Source organism: Narcine bancroftii, chromosome 7 (genome assembly GCF_036971445.1).
Source record: "Narcine bancroftii isolate sNarBan1 chromosome 7, sNarBan1.hap1, whole genome shotgun sequence".
In the NCBI taxonomy this organism is placed as follows: domain Eukaryota; kingdom Metazoa; phylum Chordata; class Chondrichthyes; order Torpediniformes; family Narcinidae; genus Narcine; species Narcine bancroftii.
Window position 1 is genome coordinate 7,770,363 of NC_091475.1, and position 23,486 is coordinate 7,793,848.

Genomic DNA, 23,486 nt, shown 5'->3' on the forward strand with positions numbered 1-23,486 from the left:
GATCGGGCAGCAGTGACACTTGAAAAATAATTCATTGGTTGTGAATCACACTGGAGTGTTGGGAGAGTGTGGCAAAATAATTCAAGTTCTTCTCTTTCAGGAGATTTAGCCATTAGCCAAAGCTTTTAACGTCTGATTTTAACAGACACGAATACTCCAGGCACCAGTCTTTTATGAGTTATTAATTTCACTTAACATTTCAAAGTTTTTCCATGTTAATAGCTTTCCCTCCTGCACATGAACAGGTAAATGTGCTGACCTCACCACTTTGCTTGTTTCCTGTCAACATTTCACAATTATACCACAGCGGCCTTTTCAAAAATCACTTTGTATTCTCAACAGTATTCTCAGTTTTAATGTATGCAAATTAATGCATGTACATCTAACTAATTTCAACATAATGAAACATTCATTATGCCATTACAGAATAAAGATGCATTGAACTGTCACATGCAGATGCTTAACAGCTACATTTCATATCCTGCATTTGTTTACATTTAATTAATTGTTGAATGAATCGCTTCACCTTTTATTAAAATGCAATGTTCCTTCATGGTCTTTTTTTGGATTTGCTATTCTGGGAAGTTATATAAATATTTAATTATGCAGAGGCATCTTCGGTGTCCTACCTCACATGAGATAAATTAGTTAACATTCAAATCCACCCTATTTATGGATTGGAGTTAAATTGGCTAAGATATATTTTTAAAAAATGAAGCAGTGTTGAGAACTAATAAAAGCCATATAAATTAAGTTCTAATGCTGTATTATTGTCATGGAGATATATTGATGGTAGAAATGGTTCTTCATTTCCTAATTGTTCATCTGTTCTTTGATTATCATGCATTGGTATATGAGCAACATAGAATATTGATTCATTTATCCATTTAAAGTGGCTTAATTGTCCTGAGACCACTTGTTTTGACTTACTTAACCTGATAACATAAAGAATATTTCTATCTGAATGTGGGGATGAAGGGGGAAGGGATAGACATTATAGAAGGCAAGGTTCTCTTCTCTCTTATGTTTTTTACCCAGCCGCTGCATCCCAGGAGTTTATTCCCATTTACCTGGAATGCTTGATGTGTAAACAAAGCTCGGAATGGGAATGAAGGTGCCATTCCCGTTCTGACATTTTGCCTCCTTGTCAACTTCCTGGAACACCCATAGTCTAAAGTGAACTGTGGGTATTTCGTGAGCAACGAGCTAGTGAATAGCACGTCACTGTAGTGGCGGTGCACGTCCCGCCTCTTTATTTATTGCACTTCCCCTATCCAGCAGTAAGAGGTCCCAACCTGCTTCAAAAGGGCATCAGTCATCCCGGTGCACAGGAAGAATAGTGTGGACTTCAAGAGGAAGTCAAGGGAACACGACCAGTCCTCGTCGAGGGCTTAATAGTGGAGAGGGTCAAGAACTTCAATTTCCTGGGTGTCAACATCTCCAAGGATCTGTCTTGGAGCCTCCATGTTCATACAATCACAAAAATGACTCACCAGTGGCTATATGCATCTGAGGAGATTTGCTATGTCACCGATGACTCTCGTAAACTTCTACAGGTGTACCGTGGAGAGCATTCTGGCTGGTTGCATCAGTGCCTCGTATGGAGATGCCAACTCCTAGGACAAGAATAAACTCCAGAGGGTTGTTAACTCAGCCTGCGACATCACAGGCACCAAGATTCACTCCATCGAGGACGTCAACATGAAGCGATGTCTTAAAAAACCAGCCTCTATCTTCTTCACTCTGCTACCATCAGGAAAAAGGTACAGGAGCCTAAAGATGAGCACAAGGACAGCTTCTTGCCTGCTGCTATCAGATTCCTGAATAATCAATGAACCAAAGACACTGCCTCACTTTTCATGCACTATTAATTTTACTTTTTTATATAATATTGTTGTAAGATGGTTACAATATGAACGTTTGCACTATGACGCTGCCACAAAACTCTGAATTTCATGACTTGTTCATAACAATAAGATTCTGATTCTGTCTAAACTCACATGAAGAAACAAAGATTTGGAGTTTGTGAATGACCAATGCCCAGATGTCGGACATTCTTCAGACTGGTAAAATCATGCAAAGTCTATCTAAAAGACATATCTGCCTCTTTTTTGCTTCACCTTAAACCTCTCTCTGAAGTATCTTTACATAGCTGAGGGTCCTGTAGGGGATGGGCATCTCTCTTGCTTTGGGAATCATTTTTAGCTGGTGTCTTTCAGTCAGATATTAAAAAAAAACTTCAGTTCCATGAAAGCTCGTCAACTTTATTTTTCATATCTACCAAATGCTGTTTGATATGTCAAATATTTCCAATGCTTTTTGTGACAGAATATAGATATGTTTTTAGGAGATAAATTGGGAAAGATTTGTTAGAGTAGGTCACATACAAATACTTTAAAACAGATCTTATTTAAAATACTGGAGCTCTGCTCATGCTAGACATGTCGGGGCCAACAGTCTTTGCAAAAGCTTTGGAGAGTGCCCAAGAGACTTCACTAATGAATTGTTGTTTACAAAATGGCAACAGTTGAAAGAGCTGGTCAGAGCCACAGATTGTCTGGAGGGGAACTTTCTGTTCTAAGAGGGTCATGTAGTTTTGCAAGCAGAGAGAGTCAAACAGGCTTTCTCTCAGAGAGAGAGAGAGAGATCAGTTCTACAGTTTTACAGTCAGCAGCAGCAACAGGGACTGGAACAGGACAAGCTGGCAAGCTCGTGGAAAACCCCATTTGGAAGATGGGTTGTGAGTGCTTAGTTCAGTCTGATCAAAGCCTTTGTGGTTCATGCAAGAGGAGAGGACTGGCTGTCTAATGTTTCACTTGAAATAAGGGAAATAGAAAAGGCACTCTGTGGTGACCTGAAAGAAAGAGATTATCATCTGGAGAACCCTGAGGGGGCAAGTTTCTTTGGCAAGACACTGAAGTGGCTGATCAAAAAGGAATCATTTGTGGGTGTCCTAGAACAACAAATCTCTCTCTGAAAACTGACAAGAACCTTCCTGAGTGGTAACCATTTACCTTTCAAGCACCAAAGCCTGGTGAACTTTATCAATGTTAAATTCTGTGCACAGTATAAGAATTGCCTGCAATCAGTGAACTTGGAGGAATGAGAAGTGAGATTGGACTGTGAATCAAAGAAAGTTTCTGAACTTATGCACACATTACATACATGTGCGCTTAGAATTAGAAGGGGGTTAAGTTAGGTTAGTTAAGTTAATAGTGATAAGTTAAAGTGTGATTCTGTTTGCATGTTTAAAGATAATTAAAAGCAACTTTTGTTTGAGTAGCCATTTGTCTTAGTGAATATCTATTGCTGCTGGGTTTTGGGTTCCTCATTCCTCGTAACATTTTGCTTTTTATTTTGTCTCCCAGTCAGAATCTGTGATACTCATTCACACATGGGCCTTTGGAAAGGGCACAGTGAAGGGTGACGAAGTTAATGCCAATGGTTCATCATTTGAAAAATCACTGTCAAGGTTACATTGATTTTCATTCCTTTGTCACCTCAATAGGTCGTGTTTGGCCTTCATCATGAACTGCTGCTGTCAACGTTTGTTTGATACAATGAAAAGTTTCTTCAGAGCACAATTAAACATTAACCATTTTGATGTTGGACTTAAATCACATACAGGCCAAACTAGATACAGATTTCTTCCCAACAGGATAGTAACAAATCATTTGGGTTTTCCTTCCATAGAACACTACAGCACAGAAACAGGCCCTTCAGAACATCGGGTCACACACTGAACTATTACCTGGCCTAATCTCATCGACCTGCACCCAATCACTGTGACATGAAACTATTGGAAGATCGTTTTATCCTGAGATTAAAGTTCATAATCCTTACTCAGGCCTGTGTGCGGGAGGGCGGGGTTTGCAGGCGATCGGGTTGGACAACGACAGTGTGGGGGCATCGGCTCTCGCTGCAGGGCAGCATCTCGGCGGATCAGCGGCCCCGTCACCGTGAGTCGCGGGTCGGCCTGCGGCAGGGAGGGGGAGTGGGCAACGGTCCTGGCGAGGTCAGGCCCGAGGCCTCCGGTGCCGGGCGCTGGGAAGCGGCCTTGGCTTCCCCTGACACCGGCCAGGCCCCAAAACCAGAGTCCACGGTGAGACCCTGCAACGTAAACAGACGAGGTGGGGGCGATTAGTGGGCTGACGCCAATGCATTCTGGGATTTATAGTATTAGCTGTACATGCACTATACTGGCGCGGCGGCCAGCAGGCCACCTCTAATACATTTTTGAAATGATCTTGTGGGCCAAATATAATTATATCGCGGGCCAAATTTGGCCCGCGGGCCAGAGTTTGACATGTGTGCTCTAGACCCTGCACTATTGTAATATAACTGTTGTCTTTCTTATTTGTGAATTTTTGTGTTTATTTATTATTATTGAGCTACTTGCTGTGTCAATTTATTTGCCCAGGTAGCTTTTTTTTAAACTGTACCTCAGTACACAAGACAATGAAGCAATTCAATTTAAGTCATTTTATTTCAATTCTGTTGAAATTACAATGAACAGCTTTCTAATTCTTCCTGATTCGCCCTGATGTCAGAGGTCAGTCATCAACAAATACCTTCAGAAATAGGAATTGTCGATCATTTTTAAATAGCTCACGGATCCACAGATTGAAGTATTGTTTGGAAAGCACAAATTCTGTCTCGTACAAACAGGTGTGGATGACAAAAGTTTTCCATCTTTCCTTTAAAAGCAACCAAAGGAATTATTGTAGCTTCAGAAACTTTGTTCAGTTTTGAAATGTTACAAAAATCAAAGACTAAATATTGAAAGCTACAAGTAATGAGAAAAGGGTTATTTTAAAATGAAACAGTATATGTCATCAGCTTCAAAAAGAAAATGTATTAAATAAGCTTTAGTCTAGGCTTTGCAGTTGGGCACCTCAGGTGTTGAGTTGACTGAAAACAGGTTTTTAAATGACAATGTTCTGTGTTCATAAAATGATATCAGGGACACTAATTTAATAACGTTGCAACATTAGGAAACAGGTGCACATCGGTCTGAGGAGTTAGTGCAAAGTGTGAATACCTCAGAGTTGGCACTGTTGAGGTAAGATCATAGCTGAGGAAACAGCAAAAAAAATGCAAGGTAAAGGCCCAGACGTTACCGGCCCAGAACAATGGCCCAAGTTCACCATGTCTGCGCCTTGCTTACCTGCGTTGAACATGGAAGTCAAGTGTGCCTGGCTGAAACCAGCATTGACCCCACCTGAAAATGAGTGAAACTGAACCAACAGTCTGGGTGGAGAATAGATCCAAATTTATAACAAAAATGTACCATGCTCTTCAGAGCGAAAGGGCAAAACCAGGGTTGCAGAGGTCAAGGGAAAGATAGGAGTCAGACTTGAGTGTGGTGATTTCAGAAAGAAGCTGGTCAGATTGGTGTAAGGTCAGTGTGACATTGATTAGAAATGCAAGATATGGACTGGTTCAGTATAATTTTTTACACCAATTATATCTTGCCCCACAAAAGTTACACAAATCAAAAGTTGAAATTTCAGAGATGTGTTACAAATGTGGGACTGAGACAGGAACTTTTTGACACGCCACATGGTCGTGCCTGAAAGTGAGGCCATTTTGGCAAGAAATCGCAGAAAAATTAACCAGGCTAACAGGAGTGGCCTTCTCGAGCGACCCGGAGGTATATCTATTAGGTAATTGCATGGAAATAAGTAACAAATTGACCAAATATCAAATCTCATTTATAAAAATAGCACTTGTGGAAGCGAAAAAATGTATCACGATCATTTAGAGGCCTGACTCCCCTCTACTTATAGCACATTGGACTGTGGAAATGAACAGCTGTGTACCTATGGGGGAAAGAAAAATCACATACAACTTAAAGAACAAATATGACATTTTTGTAACTATCTGGCAGCCACACCTGGACCACATAGGGGCCAAATGCAGTAATAAAAAGCAATAAAAAGGGTATAAAAGTATATATGTACAAAAGGGTAGCTTCCCCAACTGTACTCTATAATACATAAAATATATGCAAGGTTTGAACAGGTCTGTATGTAGGGAAAGGGGTGGGGGGGTGGGAGGGAGGGAGGGAGTGTTCGGTTTTTGTTTTTGTTTATTGCATTTGTGAGAAAAATTTTAATAATCAGTCAGAGGAGAAATTATTGAGGCTGAGGACAAGTTCTGCCAGCTGGAGGAAAGTGGTGGTAGTGGTGGTGGTGGAGGGGGCTGGTTGGGTCTGTCGTGAAGAAAGAAACAAAGGGCTTTGAGGCCTTCAACATGGGGGAATGCAGGTGTATAGTGAGATAACCAAATTGTCCTCTACATGTAAAGTTTGAGAAAAATCTAAACTGGCATTGATCTATTGCCCGAACCTTGGCAGAACTGGCATTTCCAGTTTAGCTGGCATTGGTTAAAAATGTGAAAGTTTATGGGAAAGGGGAAAACAGGCCTACTGCAATGTCACCTGCAAGTTCATTCTGCATCAACAGGAACATGAAGTTACATGTCATTGCCAAAAGTTGCATATTGTCAGTCAGAGTCAGCCAAAACTAATAGTCAGAAGGATTATAATTAGGGCAGTCATCCAAATAATTTTCTCTTCATGGTGCCAAAACCATTGAGCCAAAAACATTTGAGTATTGCAAATGTGCCTCGTATTCAAATAGTGCCATAAAAGTTACAAACAATGAAAAATGATTACAACTTGCTTGACTGAAAATCAAGTTGAAGACAGGAGCAGGCATTTGCTTTAATTCAAAACTATATTGCACAGCTGTGAGAAATCGGATAGAAAAATAGAGAACACTGCCAATATTCAACAAGTCAGGTAGCATTCCTAGACAGTTATCAGTTGAGGTCAATAAGCGTTCATCTGAATTTGTTTTGGAAGTTAGTCTTATTGCATAAAATGCCAAGGTAGATTTTCCTTTCTTCACCTTTCCCAAAGGAGTCTGAAATGTTTGTTTCAACATTTGCTGCAAATATTGTCAGGTAATGACTCCTCCAGCATTTGCAACCTGTACTATTATACATAGGGTCTAGAGGCCAGAGCATCACATTGGTGTACTGAAAAACCTTTTAATTACAGCTGAAGGGTCATGTCATCTTCAAGAATACTTGAATGCAATAGATTATTAGAGGGACTAAACCAGATTGTCAAATGAGAAGATTATTTTTGTTATGTGCATTTCTATGAACAAAAAAGCTCATATATTTATAAAATATTTACACTGAATTCTAAAGGATTTTATTTTAATAATCCAGCCATTTCGACTTTGGCTGCTTCACTCGTTGATTACGAGTGACTTATCTTTGTAAGAAACAATTTACCTTTGGAGATTGTTGCTAAGGACATACTGAAAGGACATGCTTTGTTTGCAAAAGTCAATCCATTTTGTATGAATCTACATTCTGATTATTGTTGTTAGTGTACAATTAATTCTCATTCATTTGATGAATTTGTCTTCTGAAAATATAAATATTTATCCCAGTGGTTCTCAACCTTTTTCTCTCCACTCAGATTCCACTTTAAGTAATCCCTATGCCGTCAGTGCTCTGTGATTAGTAAGGGATTGCTTAAGGTGGTATGTGGGTTGAAAGAAACAATTTAAAAACTAGTGTTTTAATTGTACTTCATTGACTCATTATGTGCACAGTTTCAGAACTCCAAATGAAATGGGCCAATAACAATTTTTCTCCAGCAAAGTATTTCAGTAACCATTGGGACTGGAGCGGTGATCCTCAACCTTCCCTTCCCACTCACATATCACCTTAAGTAGAATACATGAATTCACCAATTTTCAGTTAGTTAGTAGATCTTCCTACTTTTGAATTTTTATTTATAAATTAATCTAAGCAACAATTTTTTTAATCACCCATTGATGGAAAGACTTCACTATATTTCAGTGATGCCCCTTAAGGAGATGTTCATTCCCATCAATGGGACGAAAGTACCTGCTTTTCCCTCCCCCATCCCATCATCTCTTCAGCACTTTGGTCTAATGGTTTTCCGCTAATCTGTTTTTTAAAATAAAGCTCTCCAGCAATGAAACACAGCTAAGTCAGATGAAAGATTATGGCAATGGTGTTTGGGGGGGCGGGGGGCAGTTGGTGATGGGTGTGGGTGTGTGGAGAGTAGAACATTAGAACATTGTTTGGATCACATCCATTTTTCATTTGTTTCCAACTCTGTTCTCACAGTGATTCAGGCTCTTCCTGCTGCCTCATCCACTCAAGGAACTAGGTTCATTCCTTCCTGCGGTGCTGTTTGTGTGGAGCTAATACATGCTCACTTACAGTTTTTAGACTGCAGGCATGTAGCGGCACAATCAAGGCATTTGCAGCTACACGGACCGTCTTAAAAAGGAACACGCAGGAATTTTGAGTCAATTCTTGCATTGCGATTTATCCTGTAGGACTCCCAACAATATTTTGGAGGGGGGCCTGCAGTGTAAATCGAACCAGAAAAAATTAATTGACAGTCATCTGTTCGACTGCAAGTCCAACCGCCGGGACTGTTGCACTCAGGGACTTGCAGTCTAAAAAGGTGCCCACATGGGCCGTAATTCAGTTCATTTCTTCGGCAATTTTCCCGACATTGCGGGTCTGAAAAACATTACTGGTTTGTCGCTCCCATTTCCTCCCACATGACATCACATTCAACCCCGGGATTTTTTTACCTGTGGGCGAGGCAGAATTATCACTGCCAGACCTAACCTGGACACCAAACCTTCCCTTGCAGGGGAGACAGCCCTTGGCCAATCCCTCGTGAGCTTTATATCCCAAAGATCTTTGTACTCCCTGCCACACACACTCTCCTAGTTGTTTGTGACCAGCTGCTGTTCCTGGCATTGTTGCTGGTCACCCAGGTCCCTATCTGACATACAGGTGTCATTGATCCCCTTCAATCTCCTGTCTTGCTTTCACTCTTAAACCTTGCCCTACACATTAATCTGAAATATCTGTATCACATCTTTCTAATTGAGCAATTAACATATGCTAATAGCAAACCAGCCTTGCCCAGGGGAATATCTGTGGCAGCCTAATGTTCAGTAATTAAATCTCGAAGTCATTAGGTTGAGACTAACCACCAAAACACTGGCACTTTGAGTGCTTGCACCCCTCCATCTGCAACTAGAATCCTGCCTTGCTTCTTGTTAAATTATCCCCAACCTATACATTAATTTTACACAAATTTAATTGGATGATCTATCAGTTTAGCATTTTATGCTTCCATTTCTTTTCTATTTTTGTGTTGACTAAATGTTGCATCTGATATTATACTGAATAGTTCATTTTTTCCCAGTCATGATCTAGAACACTGCTTCTCAACCATTTTTTTTCTTTCCGCTCACATCCCACTTTAAGTAATCCCTATGCCATTGGGTACTCTGTGATCAGTAAGGGATTGCTTAAGGTGGATGTGAGTGGGAGGGGAAGGTTGAAAATCACTGCTCTCGACCCAATTGTGACTGACATATTTGGCTTGAGAAAAATTGTCATTGGCCCCTTTCCTTGGAGTTATGAAACCGCGCACATAACGAGTCAATGAGGTCCGATTAAAACAGTGGTTTTCAAACTTTTTCTTTCCACTCACATGCCACCTTAAGCAATCCCTTACTAATCACGGAGCACCGATGGCATAGGGAATACTTAAAGTGGAACGTGAGTGGAAAGAAAAAGGTTGAGAACCACCGATCTAGAATATATAATCATAGCCATGCAGCCGGGAAACAGGCCCACAATCCCACCTGCCAGCGTTTGACATATATCCATGTATCCATCCAACTGCTTCCAATGCAACCTGCTTCAACTACCTCCTCTTGCAGCTTGTTTTGTGCACCCACTATCCTATACATATAATATATATATATTATATATATATAATATATATATTATATATAATATATATATATTATATATATAATATATATATTATATATATAATATATATATATATGTAGATATATAATATCTATATAGATATCTATATAGATATCTATATATATAGATAGATATCTATATAGATATCTATCTATCTATCTATATATATCTATCTATATATATAGATAGATATTATATAAAGTAACCCCTCAGGGCTCTATTAAATCTCCCCCCCCCCCCACCCAGCTTAAACTCTGGTTCTCGATTGCTCTACTCTGAGCAAAGAACTCTGAGCATTCACCCATATACTTTATTCTGATTTGATTTGTATAGTTAATAAAATAAGATGATAATTTCAAACATGTTTTTCCAATGAATCATATTCTTTAGACATGTAATAGCTCTCAGTAACTAGCAAGAAAACTACCTTAGTGTTTATCTTGTAAATGCAAAATACAAATGTTTCCTTTACCCTTTTAAAGACCAAATTGCAGATGCCTTCCTGAGATGTTGGAAGAAGTTGGAGCTCCATTGGAAATTATGAGAAGAATGATCTTGGCAATGTGATCTCCAAGACCAAAGTTCAGATGTATTGATAGAGTATTTACATAATATCATGTACAACCCTGAGATCCTGTTCCCTGTGGGCCAGGGAATCTTTCTACTTATCAGTATTGTAAAAAAAAACTGTACTCAAGAAGAGATGTATCTACAAAAGAGAGAAATGTAAACAGGAAGGAGGTGCAAACAAACCGCAATAAGAAAATAAATATTGAATAATAAATGTTGCGTGTAGTAAGAGTCATTAAATGAGTCCCTGATTGAGTTTGTTGTTGAGGAGTCTGATGGTGGAGGGGTAGCAGCTGTTTCTGAACCTGGTGGTGCGCGTCTTGTGGCGCCTAGACCTCTTTCCTGATGGTGGCAGAGAGAACAGATCGTATCCTGGATGGTACGGATCAATGATGCTGCTGCATCTCCCCATAAATGATCTCGATCGTGGGGAGGGTTTTGCCTGCGATTTGCTGGGCTCTGTCCACGACCTTTTGCAGGGGTATTGGCGTCCTCATACCAGACCGTGATGCAGCCAGCCAGTACACTTTCCACTGCACATCTGTGGAAGTTTGCCAAGGTTTTTGATGTCATACCAAACCTCTGCAAATACCTGAGAAAGTTGAAGCGCTGATGTGTGCTGGATCTTCCTCAACACTCAATAAAATCAAAGGTGATTTTCCAGTCCAATTTTATCTTATCATCTTTTCCACACATCCCTTGATTCTCTTAGTTAAGCGAAATCAGCAAGAAATAAGCGAAGTTTCCCCTTTCCTTTGAAGGTTGAGGAGGTATGGCGCTGTTGGTATTATTTTGCCACCTGGTTTCAGTGAATCAAATGTACACCCTGTGGCGCGATCAATGACCACTCACAGACACAAAAATCAGGAAACCCAGACATGCCTCAACATGCTGCTGGCTCACGTCCAAGGCAGGCAATGAGGGAGGAGACTAGGGCTCTCGGCCTTTATTAGGGGATCTTATGGGGAGGGGCTACAGGTACAGAAGGCGTGCTAGCCCAGTGAGGACATGCCCGCAGGATCGCATTCCACCACACATCACAGATCTTACAACATTACTGGAGGGACATAAGAGCGGCCCTCCTCTACGGGAACGGAATGAAATAGCCGTTCATTTCTTTGCTATGCCAATTAACGTTGCGGAACACTTTGGACCATTTTTGAGTCCTGTCACATGGATGGGAACACTTTTTTTAAATTGACGATGCTTTTAAATTATGACCATAGCCGGCAGCCAAACCTAGACCAAACACTGGAGCCGTCACATACGGCTTCTCGGTAGCCTGATTCAATGAGCAGATATACATGAAAATCAAAATTTTTCGTTGCTGGCGCTGACATATCTTGTGTGTTGAACAACCTTGGTGTTTTGGGACCGCTTGACTTTTTGCCGAGTAATGGCCGACTTCATTACCCATAATCCCCCATGCAGCTGGAACCATTGTTGACAGAGCAGTTCCAGTTGTGTGTGGGGGGGGGCATTATGGGTAACAAAGTCGGCCATTGCCCGATACGTTTGTATGGCATCATGACACCAGAAGCCATGCCCCCTGAATGCTGCATCAATGCCCCAGCCGCCTGCAGGCTGAAAGGGGATATCGGAGCAGGCTTTTCTGGGCCTGCATGAAAAGGTAAGAAATACCTTTTCATTCGGCTTTTAGCTGGCCTTCATGTGGTGGATGATTATGAAAAGGCCTAGAAAAAGGGAAGAGAGAGAGAGAGAGAGAGAGAGAGAGAGAGAGAGAGAGAGAGAGAGCTAGAGGAAAAGAGACACAGGGAAAGATGGGGGGTGGGGGAAGGTGGGATTGGGGGTGGGCCTAACTGTAACTCGAGAAGTCAATGTTAATGCTATCCGGTTGGAGGGGGCCCAGATGGAATCTGAGGGTTCTCTTCCAATTTGTGGGTGATCTCAATCTGGCAGTACATGGGAGATCGCTTAATTGAACACCTCAACTCTGTCCAATGCAATAACAGGAATCTCCGAGTGGCCACCGAATCAATTCCCCACCTCATTACCTTGTTGACATGTCTGCTCATGAACTGCCAAACTGGACCACCCCCAAATTAGAGGAACAACCCCTCATCTTCCATCTGGGCGCTCTCCAACCGGAAGACGTTAACATCGACTTCTCCTGTTTCCGTTAGTCCCCCTTAACCCTTCCCTCCCATCTTGTCTCCTTTTCTCTAGCTCTGTTTCCCTCTCCTCTTTCTCTCTCGTCCCTTTTCCCTTGGACCTCTTTCCACCAGCTCTACATTCACAGCCCTGCCCATCCCGCCAATCAACTCCCACCTCTCCTGGCCTCCTCTCTATACCCAATTAACACCCTGAACTCAACACCCTGCCCTTTCTTTTCATTTAGATGCCTGCCTACTTTTTACTCGTACATTGAAGAAAGGCTCAGGCCTGAAATGTCAATTATATATCGGTACTACCTATGGATGCTGCGAGACCTGTTGAGTTCCTCCCGCATTTCTGTGTTTTTCCTACAATTACAACATCTGTAGCCGTTGATCCTTCACTCCAAAATATTGTCAAACTTGCTAAATCAGCATGGCGGAGCTATTGATTTGTTCTCTTGTTGAATGAAGTCCAATAATGAATAAGTGAAGTCATGGAGAGTTCTTTATCGTGTCAAGGCTGTGTTAAAAGAAAAACCTTCATCTGGACTGATGGAGGAGAGAAGAGATAGCTAGTGCAAAGAGTTGGGGTGGGGGGGGGGAGGGGCGAGCTGTCAAGGATCCAGATGAGGAGAGGTGGATTGACAGATCAAGTTAGAATTTCAAAAAATTTAGCAGGCCATTTCGGCCCACAAGTCTATGCCGCCCAATTTACATCCCATTAACCTACACCCCCGGTATGCTTCGAATGGTGGGAGGAAACCGGAGTCCCCGGGGAAACCCCACGCAGACACACACAGATTCCTTACAGATCGCACGGGATGCGAACCCCACTCCTGGCGCTCTAAAGGCGTTGCGCTAACTGCTAGGCTGACTGAGCCGCCCTGGATGGCAATGGGATGGGTGGAGTCAACAACATGGAGATAATGAACAGCTGGTGATCATTTATTCTGATTAGATAGACAGCAGAGAGAGGAACCAAATAAGAAAATGTTTCAGATTTCAGACTATATGCGTGGACATCACATACAATCCTAAGGTTTTGTTTCCTGTGGGCTGATTAGAATGACCACTTATTGGTATTGGTAGCATGGGACAGCCGCAATAACAGGCAAGTGGCGTGAAGGAACTGTTTCCAGCAACAGCTATGTTACTTGCCAAAAATTGGTCACTAAAGTAATTCATCAGGATTGAGATGTAATGCAAGAAAAAGGATTGAAGAAAGCAATTGAAGGAAACCCTAAACCATTTCAAAAGAACGCATAATGTTCATCACCAAACTTCACCCTAGAGATATGCTCTGCCCAGTGTAGCTGTGTCTTCAACAGTATAGTCTTGAAGCTAGTAACCTCCTCCTGTTCGAGGAGTTCAACGTTGGTGATGAAGTCACTCCAGTGGATGTTGAGGATGGTGTGGAGATAGCGCTGGTGGAAGTGTTCAAGGAGTTGTAGGCGGTGGCAATAGGTGACCCACGACTCGTAGCCATTCAGGAGGGTGGTCAGTACAACAGCTCTGTACTCACTGTTCAGATGCTCGTTGTTCCAGACTCTCTTGACCAGCCCTGCCAAATGCGCTGTTCACCTTTGCCGGTCTGTTGTCAACCTCTTTATCGGTCTTGGCATCTGACGGGATGGTGCCCCCCGGAGAGCTGAACTGATGGACTGTGTGCAGCTCAGCCTCACCTATGGTAATATAGGGAGGGTGGAACTCTTCTTGAGGTGTGGGCTAATGCATATGTATACACGCAAAAGCAAAATATCACAGATCAGAAATAGAAATGAAAAATATTGGAAATTCACAGCAGGTCAGGTTGCGGAGAGAGAAACTGAAAACATTTTCTCGTTAGATGACTCTTCATCAAATCATATGCACATTGCACATTGCACTTAATTTATTTTTGAACATATGAGTTTTAAAGATCTTTGCTGAATTACACTTTCCAACGTATATCATCTTTCTTGGTTCTTTTGCTATGCTCGGTCTCATATGTCATAAGATGGGATCTATTTCTGCAATTAAAAAAATAATTTATGGCAGTAGTGTCTCTGAATGGATTTTTCCACCACTTCAGATTATCAGTCATATAAAACTATTGCTTCTGGTTGTAAAAGACTGGACAGCTTTAGTGCTTATTTTAAAATAATTCACATCATAGCAAGTTCAGGGGAAATTTCAGGGGGGCATTTAAGAGACTCTTTGACAGGCACATAGATCACTCTTAGACAAGCACATTAAGTAAAATTCCTTGCCGTTCACTTAACTATTGACGTATGGTGGACACACTTGTTAGGAAGGCGTAACAGTGACTGCACTTCCTGACAAATCTGAAGCAGGCAAAGCTTCCTTCCACCATCATGCCAACCTTGAACAAGAGAATGTCCTGGCCGGCTGCATCACGGTGTGGCCGGTTGCTGCAAAGAAATGGAGCAGAGGTCAATCCACAGGTCCATAAGAGGGGCAGAGAGAATCACTGGAGTCTCCCTCTCCCCCCCCTCCCCACTCCCCACATTGACACGATCTTTCTGGATCATTGTCTGAAGAGGGCGCACAAAATCTACCCCACACACAGCATCTTTCAGTTGCTCCCATTGGGGAAGAGATACAGGAGGATCAGAGCTGGCACCACCAGGCTGAGGAATAGCTTCTTCTTGCATGCAGTGAAATGTTGAACGACCAAAGGAACTGCTCACATTACCCATCCGAGACTCTCGCATCCATTTATATATTTATTTTTATAGATTAAATAATTGTCCTACATTTGTATTGTTTCTCGACATGTAAGTTATGCCTGGTAGTGTCTGCGTGTTTTGCACCGAGGACTGGAGAATGCAGTTTCATCAGGTTGTAATTGTGCAATCAGATTATGGGAGTGTTTTTTTTTAGGTATATATGGGTCGGCACAACATCTTGGGCTGAAGTGCCTGTGCTGTAATGATCTATGTTCTCTGTGTGGTTCAAGAGGTGTGAGTACTTCAGCAAGAAAAAAATACCTGCAGTCCTTTTGTTTATAACTGTTGCTGTCCCAGGAGTAGCCAAGGAGTGGAAAATCCAAGCGCAGAGGTAACTTACTCCTCTGTTTCCACCCCTGTTTCCACCCCTCTTTTTCCACACCTCAAGAAGGTGGTGTATGTAGGGAGGAAGGGGTTTGAGGTTTATATCATCATGTAATGGATTTGATATTGATTTTCTTATTACTGTATATTTTGTATCTGGCTATGGATGGAAAACTTTTAAATAAAAATTTCAATTAAAAAGTGGAAAACCGTCCATGTTCCATTTTGCATCCCAGCCTTTCAATGCAATTAAAATAAAAACTAATTGCATTATTTTTAATTAATAAAATGAATTAATTAATTTTCATTTGTTTCCTGCAGCAGTCTAAATGAAACAGAGATATTAAAAAGTTAATGCCACAGACTTTGTGGTACTCTCACAGCATTGAGGTCAAAGCAGTTGGCAGATTTGAAGCTTAGTAAATTCTCACAGGATTTGACCGGGTGGATGAATATATCATGTTTCCTTTGATTAGGATATCCAGAACCTAGGTTCGCAGTCTCGAAATAAGGATTTGGCCATTCATAAATCGAGTTGGAAAGAAGCAACGGTGAAGGTTCTGGACCAGCAACTCGGTGATGATTGGCTTTGGGTATGAGAAGTTGGGAAAGTGACACTGGCTCAAAAGATCAGCCATGATCTTATTGACTGGCAGAATGGGATCGAGAGATCACATTGTCCATGCTTGCCCCTCTTCATCAACTTTATTCCAAAGTTCAATTCAATGTTTCAGCATGGGTGTTTCTCTATTTGCTATTAACAATCTTGCATTCCATCTACAAATTAAATGTTGTGAATCTGTTTCTCCCATTGTATCAAGTTCTATATATACTAGTTTCATTGGATCTCTTTATTCAGAATTACTGTGATAATTGCCATAAATAGAGGTATTAAAAGATTTCTTACAACATTATATTGGAAATCCATTTTCTCCTGCTGATTTGTTTTTTGGCAATGAACTCATTATCTCGCTAATTTCCCTAACTTATCCATCTTATTTTCATCATGTACAGATTCCAAATGATATAATTCAGAATAAAATTCCTTAAATACATCATTTATTTCTTGTGGTTTTTATGTTATATTTCCCGAAGATTTTTTAAACATCATTAATCACTCGAGATGACTGTTTGGCTTTTAATAGCCATGTTAAAACTTGATGAACTCTTTCTCCTCATTCACAAATCCTGTTCTCTATGTCGGAATAGTGTTATAGTGGGTTTTTAAAAATTAATTAATTGTTTTTTCTTTTCTACAGAAAAATTATTTTGTAAATCTTATTCTAATTTACCTATGTCCTGTTCTAATTGTTTGGTCTCTTTTATATATTCCTTTTTAATTTTAGCCAAGTAACTTATTGTTTGACCTCTTATATATCCTTTCAAAGCATCCCATTTATTATATATTAAATAATGAAAATAATTGAATGTTTTCTTATAAAATCGTAAAAATTAACTCTTTTTCATTGCCTCTCATTGTTGTGTTTGTATAGTTCACTCATGAAATATCTTTTGAGAACCACATTAAGCTCAAAAGGAAGGGAGATTAGTCCTTAAATGATTTGCGATGAATGTTGCCTCCTATCTATCTCCCCTATCCTCCTCCATTTCACTGCCAACAATATTCCACTAAGGTTGCTCTCTTTTTTAAATAGCTGACAGAACATTCCCAGGAGAGGTAAGAGCTGTGTAAAACTCTTACTTTAATCCCAGCCTTAGAGATGCAGAGTGGACTTTTCCACCATCCACTCAAGTTTTACTTCTGAAACACATTTGTGCGACATTTCTGCATGCGATGGTCAATTCCTTTTGAGTTGACACTGGACGTTGCAGACGGGTTGTACCTGTGCAATCAGGTGACAATAAGATTGACTTGACTGATGATTAGATTAAAGCGGTTTGAACTCATTTCATGGAAGATGAGAGAAAACATAGCCATTCTATTCACCTGGGCCACATTCTGTTGAAGGTCTACCTGCTGAAAGGGCACGGTGCGACCGGTTACAGCCTCTTTTGCCTTGTAACACTCAATGTTACCTACTCACAGGAAATCCCTGACAAGAGTGTGGCTGCACCATAATCCAACATCAGAACTATATCCATGTGTGGAGTCATGAGTTCAAAGGACACCAGAGAGTAATAGCTTCTTCACCTCTCCCCCCATGTGAATGCCATCCATTAAATAACCATCTGTGGTTCTCAACCTTTTCTTTCCCACTCACATACCACCTTAAGCAATCCCTTGCTAATCAGAGAGCACTTATGACACAGGGATTGCTTAAGGTGGAATGTGGGTTGGGGGTGGGGCTGGACTTATTTATCATTATGGTAACAAAAGTGAACACCACAGAAGCTTGGGGAATTTAAGTTCAAGTTATTTAATAATTCTGGAATTTACAAAGTAAGCTTTCATCAATTCATGTCAAGTCAAGTCACCTTTATTCGTTGTTCATACCATGTTTGCATGGTAAAGATGAGATAGCGTTTTTCCAGGATAACAAAGCTTATTTACGTTAGAATAGAAGTTCAAGACATTTAAAATATTAAGTCGTATACATTAACAATCCAAGGTACGAAAACCCCAAATGTTCTGAGAGTTCAGGAGTCTGATCGTTTTGGGGAAAAAACTCTAACCCAATCTGGACGTAAGAGCCCAGGCATTGCAGTACTTCCTACCAGATGGCAGAAGGGAGATCAGTTTACGTGAGGAGTGTGTGGAATCCTTCACGATGTTTATTGCCTTTTGCCTGCATTGAGTGTTGTAGATGTTCTGCACGGTGGGAAGATGTCCCCCAATGGTCTTTTCTGCTGACTTCACTCTCCTCTGCAGGGCCTTGCGGTCCGAGGTGGTGCAGCTTCCAAACCAGGTGGTGATGCAGTTGCACAGGATGGGCTTTCTTGGGTGATGGAGCTGGTGTTAAGGGACCAGGTGAGATTCTCCGCCAGGTGCACTCCAAGGAACTTGACACTCTTGACAACGTCGACTGTGGAACTGCCAATGGTACAGCGGAGCGTGGTCCTCCTGGGCCCTTTATAATTTGACAGCCATCTCTTTTATTTTTTTTGACGTTGTGATACTGGTTGTTGGTGCTGCACCAGTTTATTAGTGACTACTCTTCATCTCTAAATGCTGACTTAGCATTTTTACTGTTCAGCCCTCCCCCCCCACCGCTTGGTCTGAAGAAATTTACCTTTCATTAATCATGATCACAAAATCATAATTATTCGTCAGAAAGCTCCATTTAGCTCAGTAATGTCCTTCAGGAGGGGAAATCTGGAGCCTGGCCTCTGTGTAACTCCAGACCCAATTAACTGAAGTAAAAACACAGCAGGTCATTTGGTGTCATTTTAGAGCAAAGATAAATTGTAAATTTCAAATTTAGACACACACCACGGCAACAGGCCATTTTGGCCCACAGATCTGTGCTGCCCAATTTTCATCCAATTAACCTACACCCCCAGCACGTTTCGAACCACGAGTGGGAAATGCATGCATTCATGGGGAAAACTCCGAACAGACAGCATGGGATTCGAACCACAGTCGCGATCGCTGTAAAGGCCCTGCATGAACCGCTACGCCAACTGTGCCGCCTATAATACATAACTGATGTTTCAGGCTTGAGCCTTTTATCAAGGTATGGAAGAATTGTTTGTCTGGCATAGGTTCTCTGGAATGGTCCACCATGTCACAACTCCAGGACCAATGAGTGCTGACTTTGCCAGCGATCAATACCATTGGAAAGCTGCTACTAAGCCGTGTGATGCACTGTCAATAACTCCAAGTTGCCTGACTGATCGGCTTTTATTAGCAATAAACAGAAGGCGTGTCTCGGGTTGCTGAGCCGAGACTCGAGCTTGTTCTGGGGGAGGGGTTACGGCGTTGCCGTCTTTATTAGGGGAATCCGGGGGGGAAAGGAGCCACAGGTATGATCAGCAAGGGGCGGGCCAGCCACACACATACAAGCAGTATTAACAGTGGTTCCACCACACTGTGAATCTATGGCATCATTTTGTTTCCAATAAGCAAGGTTTCCTGTTGTTCTTCAGAATAAAAGAAATCTTCCATTCTTACTCTAAACTGCATGCAATTCTTAGTACCTTGCTCAAGGACATTAGCAATGGAGAACGTACCAGCCTCACCATCAGAGTCCATATCTGCCGAATTTGTTAGAAAAAGGTAATTTCTTCAGACCAAGTTCAGTTTTCAGAATGTAAGAGCATTTTCTGAATCAATCAAAAAAATATCTGAAGTGGTTTCAAAGTGTATAGCAAATAACTACTGAATGGTTACAATTGATTGTACTTGTGGTTAACTTCATGTATGATCAATTACTTGAAAGAAACTATGTTAATTCATTGACTTTCACAATAGTATGATCTCAGCAAATCTCAAGCAGAAATCCCAGCTGATCTTAAACTAATAAATTGTAATTATCTTCATTTTTTTTTCTTGTCTTACCAATGTGTACTTAATCATATTTAGCATAATCTTCCCACTCTCAGGGTATCAGCTAAAATAGGTACTTGGGGCAAATTATACAGTATTAATGTTCCAAAATCAATTGACAGAAATGAATTAACTTGTTTCGTTTCAATGGCATTGAAGTCGAGGGATCTTGGGCTTGAGTATGGTTGGGAAGGGCGGGGAAATCTTCTTGATCGTCTCTGAGCTGGATGAAAGATTAATTTTCATGGTCCTTCCGTGATATGATCCAGGTCTGCACCCAACAGTGACCTTGAGAGAGGTAATTTGGGTTTTCCTGCCAAGCAAAGCTAAACAAGGTAAGGCCATTCCCGGCAAAGTTCTGTCCAAGAGGTAAAACGCGAAATGTCCACGGGCACCGTAGACACTGTGGTTAAAGTAAAATCACAGGACTGGAGAAACTCAGCAGGTCAAACAATCTCCTTTATTTTTTAAATTTAAATTTAGACATACAGCGCAGTAACAGGCCGATTTGACCTTCCAAGTCCGTGCTGCCCAATTTACACCCAGTTAACCCACACCCTGGTACGCTTTAGAAAGGTGGGAGAAAAACGGAGCCCCCAGATGAAACACACACAGACATGGGGAGAACATACAAACTCCTTACAGATAGTGTGGTAATTGAACTCAGGTCCATTCCTGATCGTTGGCACTGTAAAGGCGTTGGGCTAACCACTATTGCCAACCATGCAGTCCAAAATACACAAACACACACATATATATATAAAACCAATATTTCGGGCTTGAGCCCTTCATCATGGTGTGAGAAACTGTTGGCAGGCGTCCATACAAAATGATGGGGGAGGAGGGGCAGAAGCACTCTCCAACCGGACAGCATTAACACCGACTTCTTCTGCTAGCCTACTCTCCGTCCTCTCTCCCTTCCCTTTCCCTTTGTCTTTCCTCCAGCTCTCTCCACCCCCTTTCCTCTCCATTCCCAGAGCCATCCCTCCCCCTTCCCCCTTTTTGGCTGGTGTGCCCTTCCCTCCATTGTCCACATTACCTCCTGCCTCCGTGCCTGTGCCCCTCTTCCTACCCCTTGCACCCACCGTTTTGTTCAGGTGCCTGCCAACAATTTTTTAGATCCTGATGAAGGGCTCAAGCCCAAAATGTTAGCTATGTATCTTTCTCATGGCGAGAAGTTCAGTGTTTGACCTGCTGAGTTTATCCGGCATTGTGTTTTTACTAAAGTTCCATTTAATTCCCTTTCAGATTGTGGAGTTTTCCTGGGTGTCAAAGAGACAGTCAGTAATTACTGAACAGCTGTCACCTTCATCTTCTATGTGGGCGGATGGTTCCTGTGCCTGTGCTGGCAAGAATCCAGTGGAGGTTTCCCTGCCAGAAATCATCCTCAATTTAACCCCTCCTAGAATTTTAAATTCTATTTTCAAATGATAGATATTTTTGTTTAGGCATCACTGTGACCCTCGATAAACTAGCAAGTCACCCGTTTCCAAGGTAACAATGTCTCACCATCAACTGTGACTCTCCAATCTGAAATTATAGTTCACTGCATGGCATCTAAGTATTTTCAGTTAATTGGAATGTTAATTTGATGGCAATGTTTACTCAATTGTATAATTAATCCGTTCGGTGCCAGTGGTGAAGAAAAACCATGTTAAGGGTCAGTTCAGATGAAGCTTATTTACGGACTTCACGATTCTTGGTCAAACTGAAATTAATCTGCATTGAACTAGAGGACATAAGCACGTTAAAAAAATAGAATGTTACTTGTGATGTCACTGCTCAAGGTCTATTTTGAGTTCTAAAATCACACCAGCAATGTCGTAACTGGGGGACAGATATATAAAGCTGTCATTATGGTGGTACAGCAATCGCACTGCTTGGAACACTTTCCAGTGCCCAGTCCTCTGATCCAGAGACATCCGTTTTAATTCATTGTATTCATGGAAGTTAAAGGATTAATTAAATAACAGTACCACAATTATTGGATAGTTATATAAAAAAACCCAACTGGCTTACTAGTGTGGGTCATGGGTATGAGATCACGCAAGAGCAGATTATATTCACAAGTATGAGATCGTGTCTCACCAGATTTAAGAGCCCTTTCTTTCCTGCCATTATCAGACTCCTGAATGGACCTCAAAGTAGTAAAATTCCTCCGTGCCAGCTGATCTCTCTCTCTCTCTGTAACTCTGAACCTAGTTCTGTGTCTCACTTGCATTCTGTATGAAATGCCTACTGGCCTACTCGAAAAAAAATGGTCTCTTGGGAATTGTGACCATAAACTTGAACATGAATGAGCACTTTTGAGAGAAGGAACTCTGCCATCCCATCCACACTGGCTTATTTGTGATTTCAAACAATGAGGTTAATGGAGATAAAAGTCCTTTTCACCTGACTGAACTCCGTCCTCATGTTGAACAACTTCTCCTTGAACTCCATTCAGTTTCTCCAGATCAGTGGCGTAGCCAAAAAATCTCATGTGGGCCAAGCTGTGCCTTACTTTATGCAGGATGGAAGGAACAGTCTTTGATTTCTAGTCTCAGAAGGGCGTGAAAGACATATACACTTCCTTATCAGCATTTTTGAGGAACACTCCCTGCTCCATTTTTCTATCGCAAGAAAATACTCCTCACCTTTCCGCACTTCCCCTGCAGGAGGTGCGTCACCTGTCCCTTCACCCCATATCTTCCCATCATCGAGGAACCCAAAATGACAGACCAGGTAAAGCAGAAATTAATTTGCACATTCTCCAAACTCATGTATTGCATTTAGTATTCACGACATGTCCACCCATTAGACCATATGATATAGAAGCAGAAGCAGGCCGTTTGGCCCATTGAGTCCACTCCACCATTCCATTGTGACCTGATCCACTCTCCTACTCGGCCACCCTCGCCTGCCTTCTCCACATAACATTGCCTGTGGTAGCAAATGCCAGAGGTTCACCACTCTAGCTAAAGAAATTCTCTGCATCTCTGCTTTGAACGGGCACCCTTCAGTCTTGAAGTTGTACCCTCTTGTCCTGGACTCTCCCACCATGGGAAATAACTACTCTGACCAGGCCTTTCAACGTTCAAAATACTTTATTAAGTTCCTTCACCTTCTTCAGAACTCCAAGAACTGTTGGATATTCTTCATAAGCTAATTCCCTCATTCCAGGAAGTGTTCTTGTGAATCTTCTTTGAACCCTCACCAAGGCCAGCACAACCTTTCTTAAATAAAGGTATCAGCAGCTATTTTCTAGACAGACATTGAAGCCACATCTATCATTAATTCCAACAGAGTTGGACAGACTGGATACCAGTGTGTTGGCTCCTCTACCTGAGAGGTCCAGAAGGGCGAGGGGAGCAGAGTCTCAGGATGTGGAATAAGACAGGTAAGATTGAGGTGAAGAGCAATTTCTTCATTCTGGGGTGGTGAAGTGGTGGATTTCTG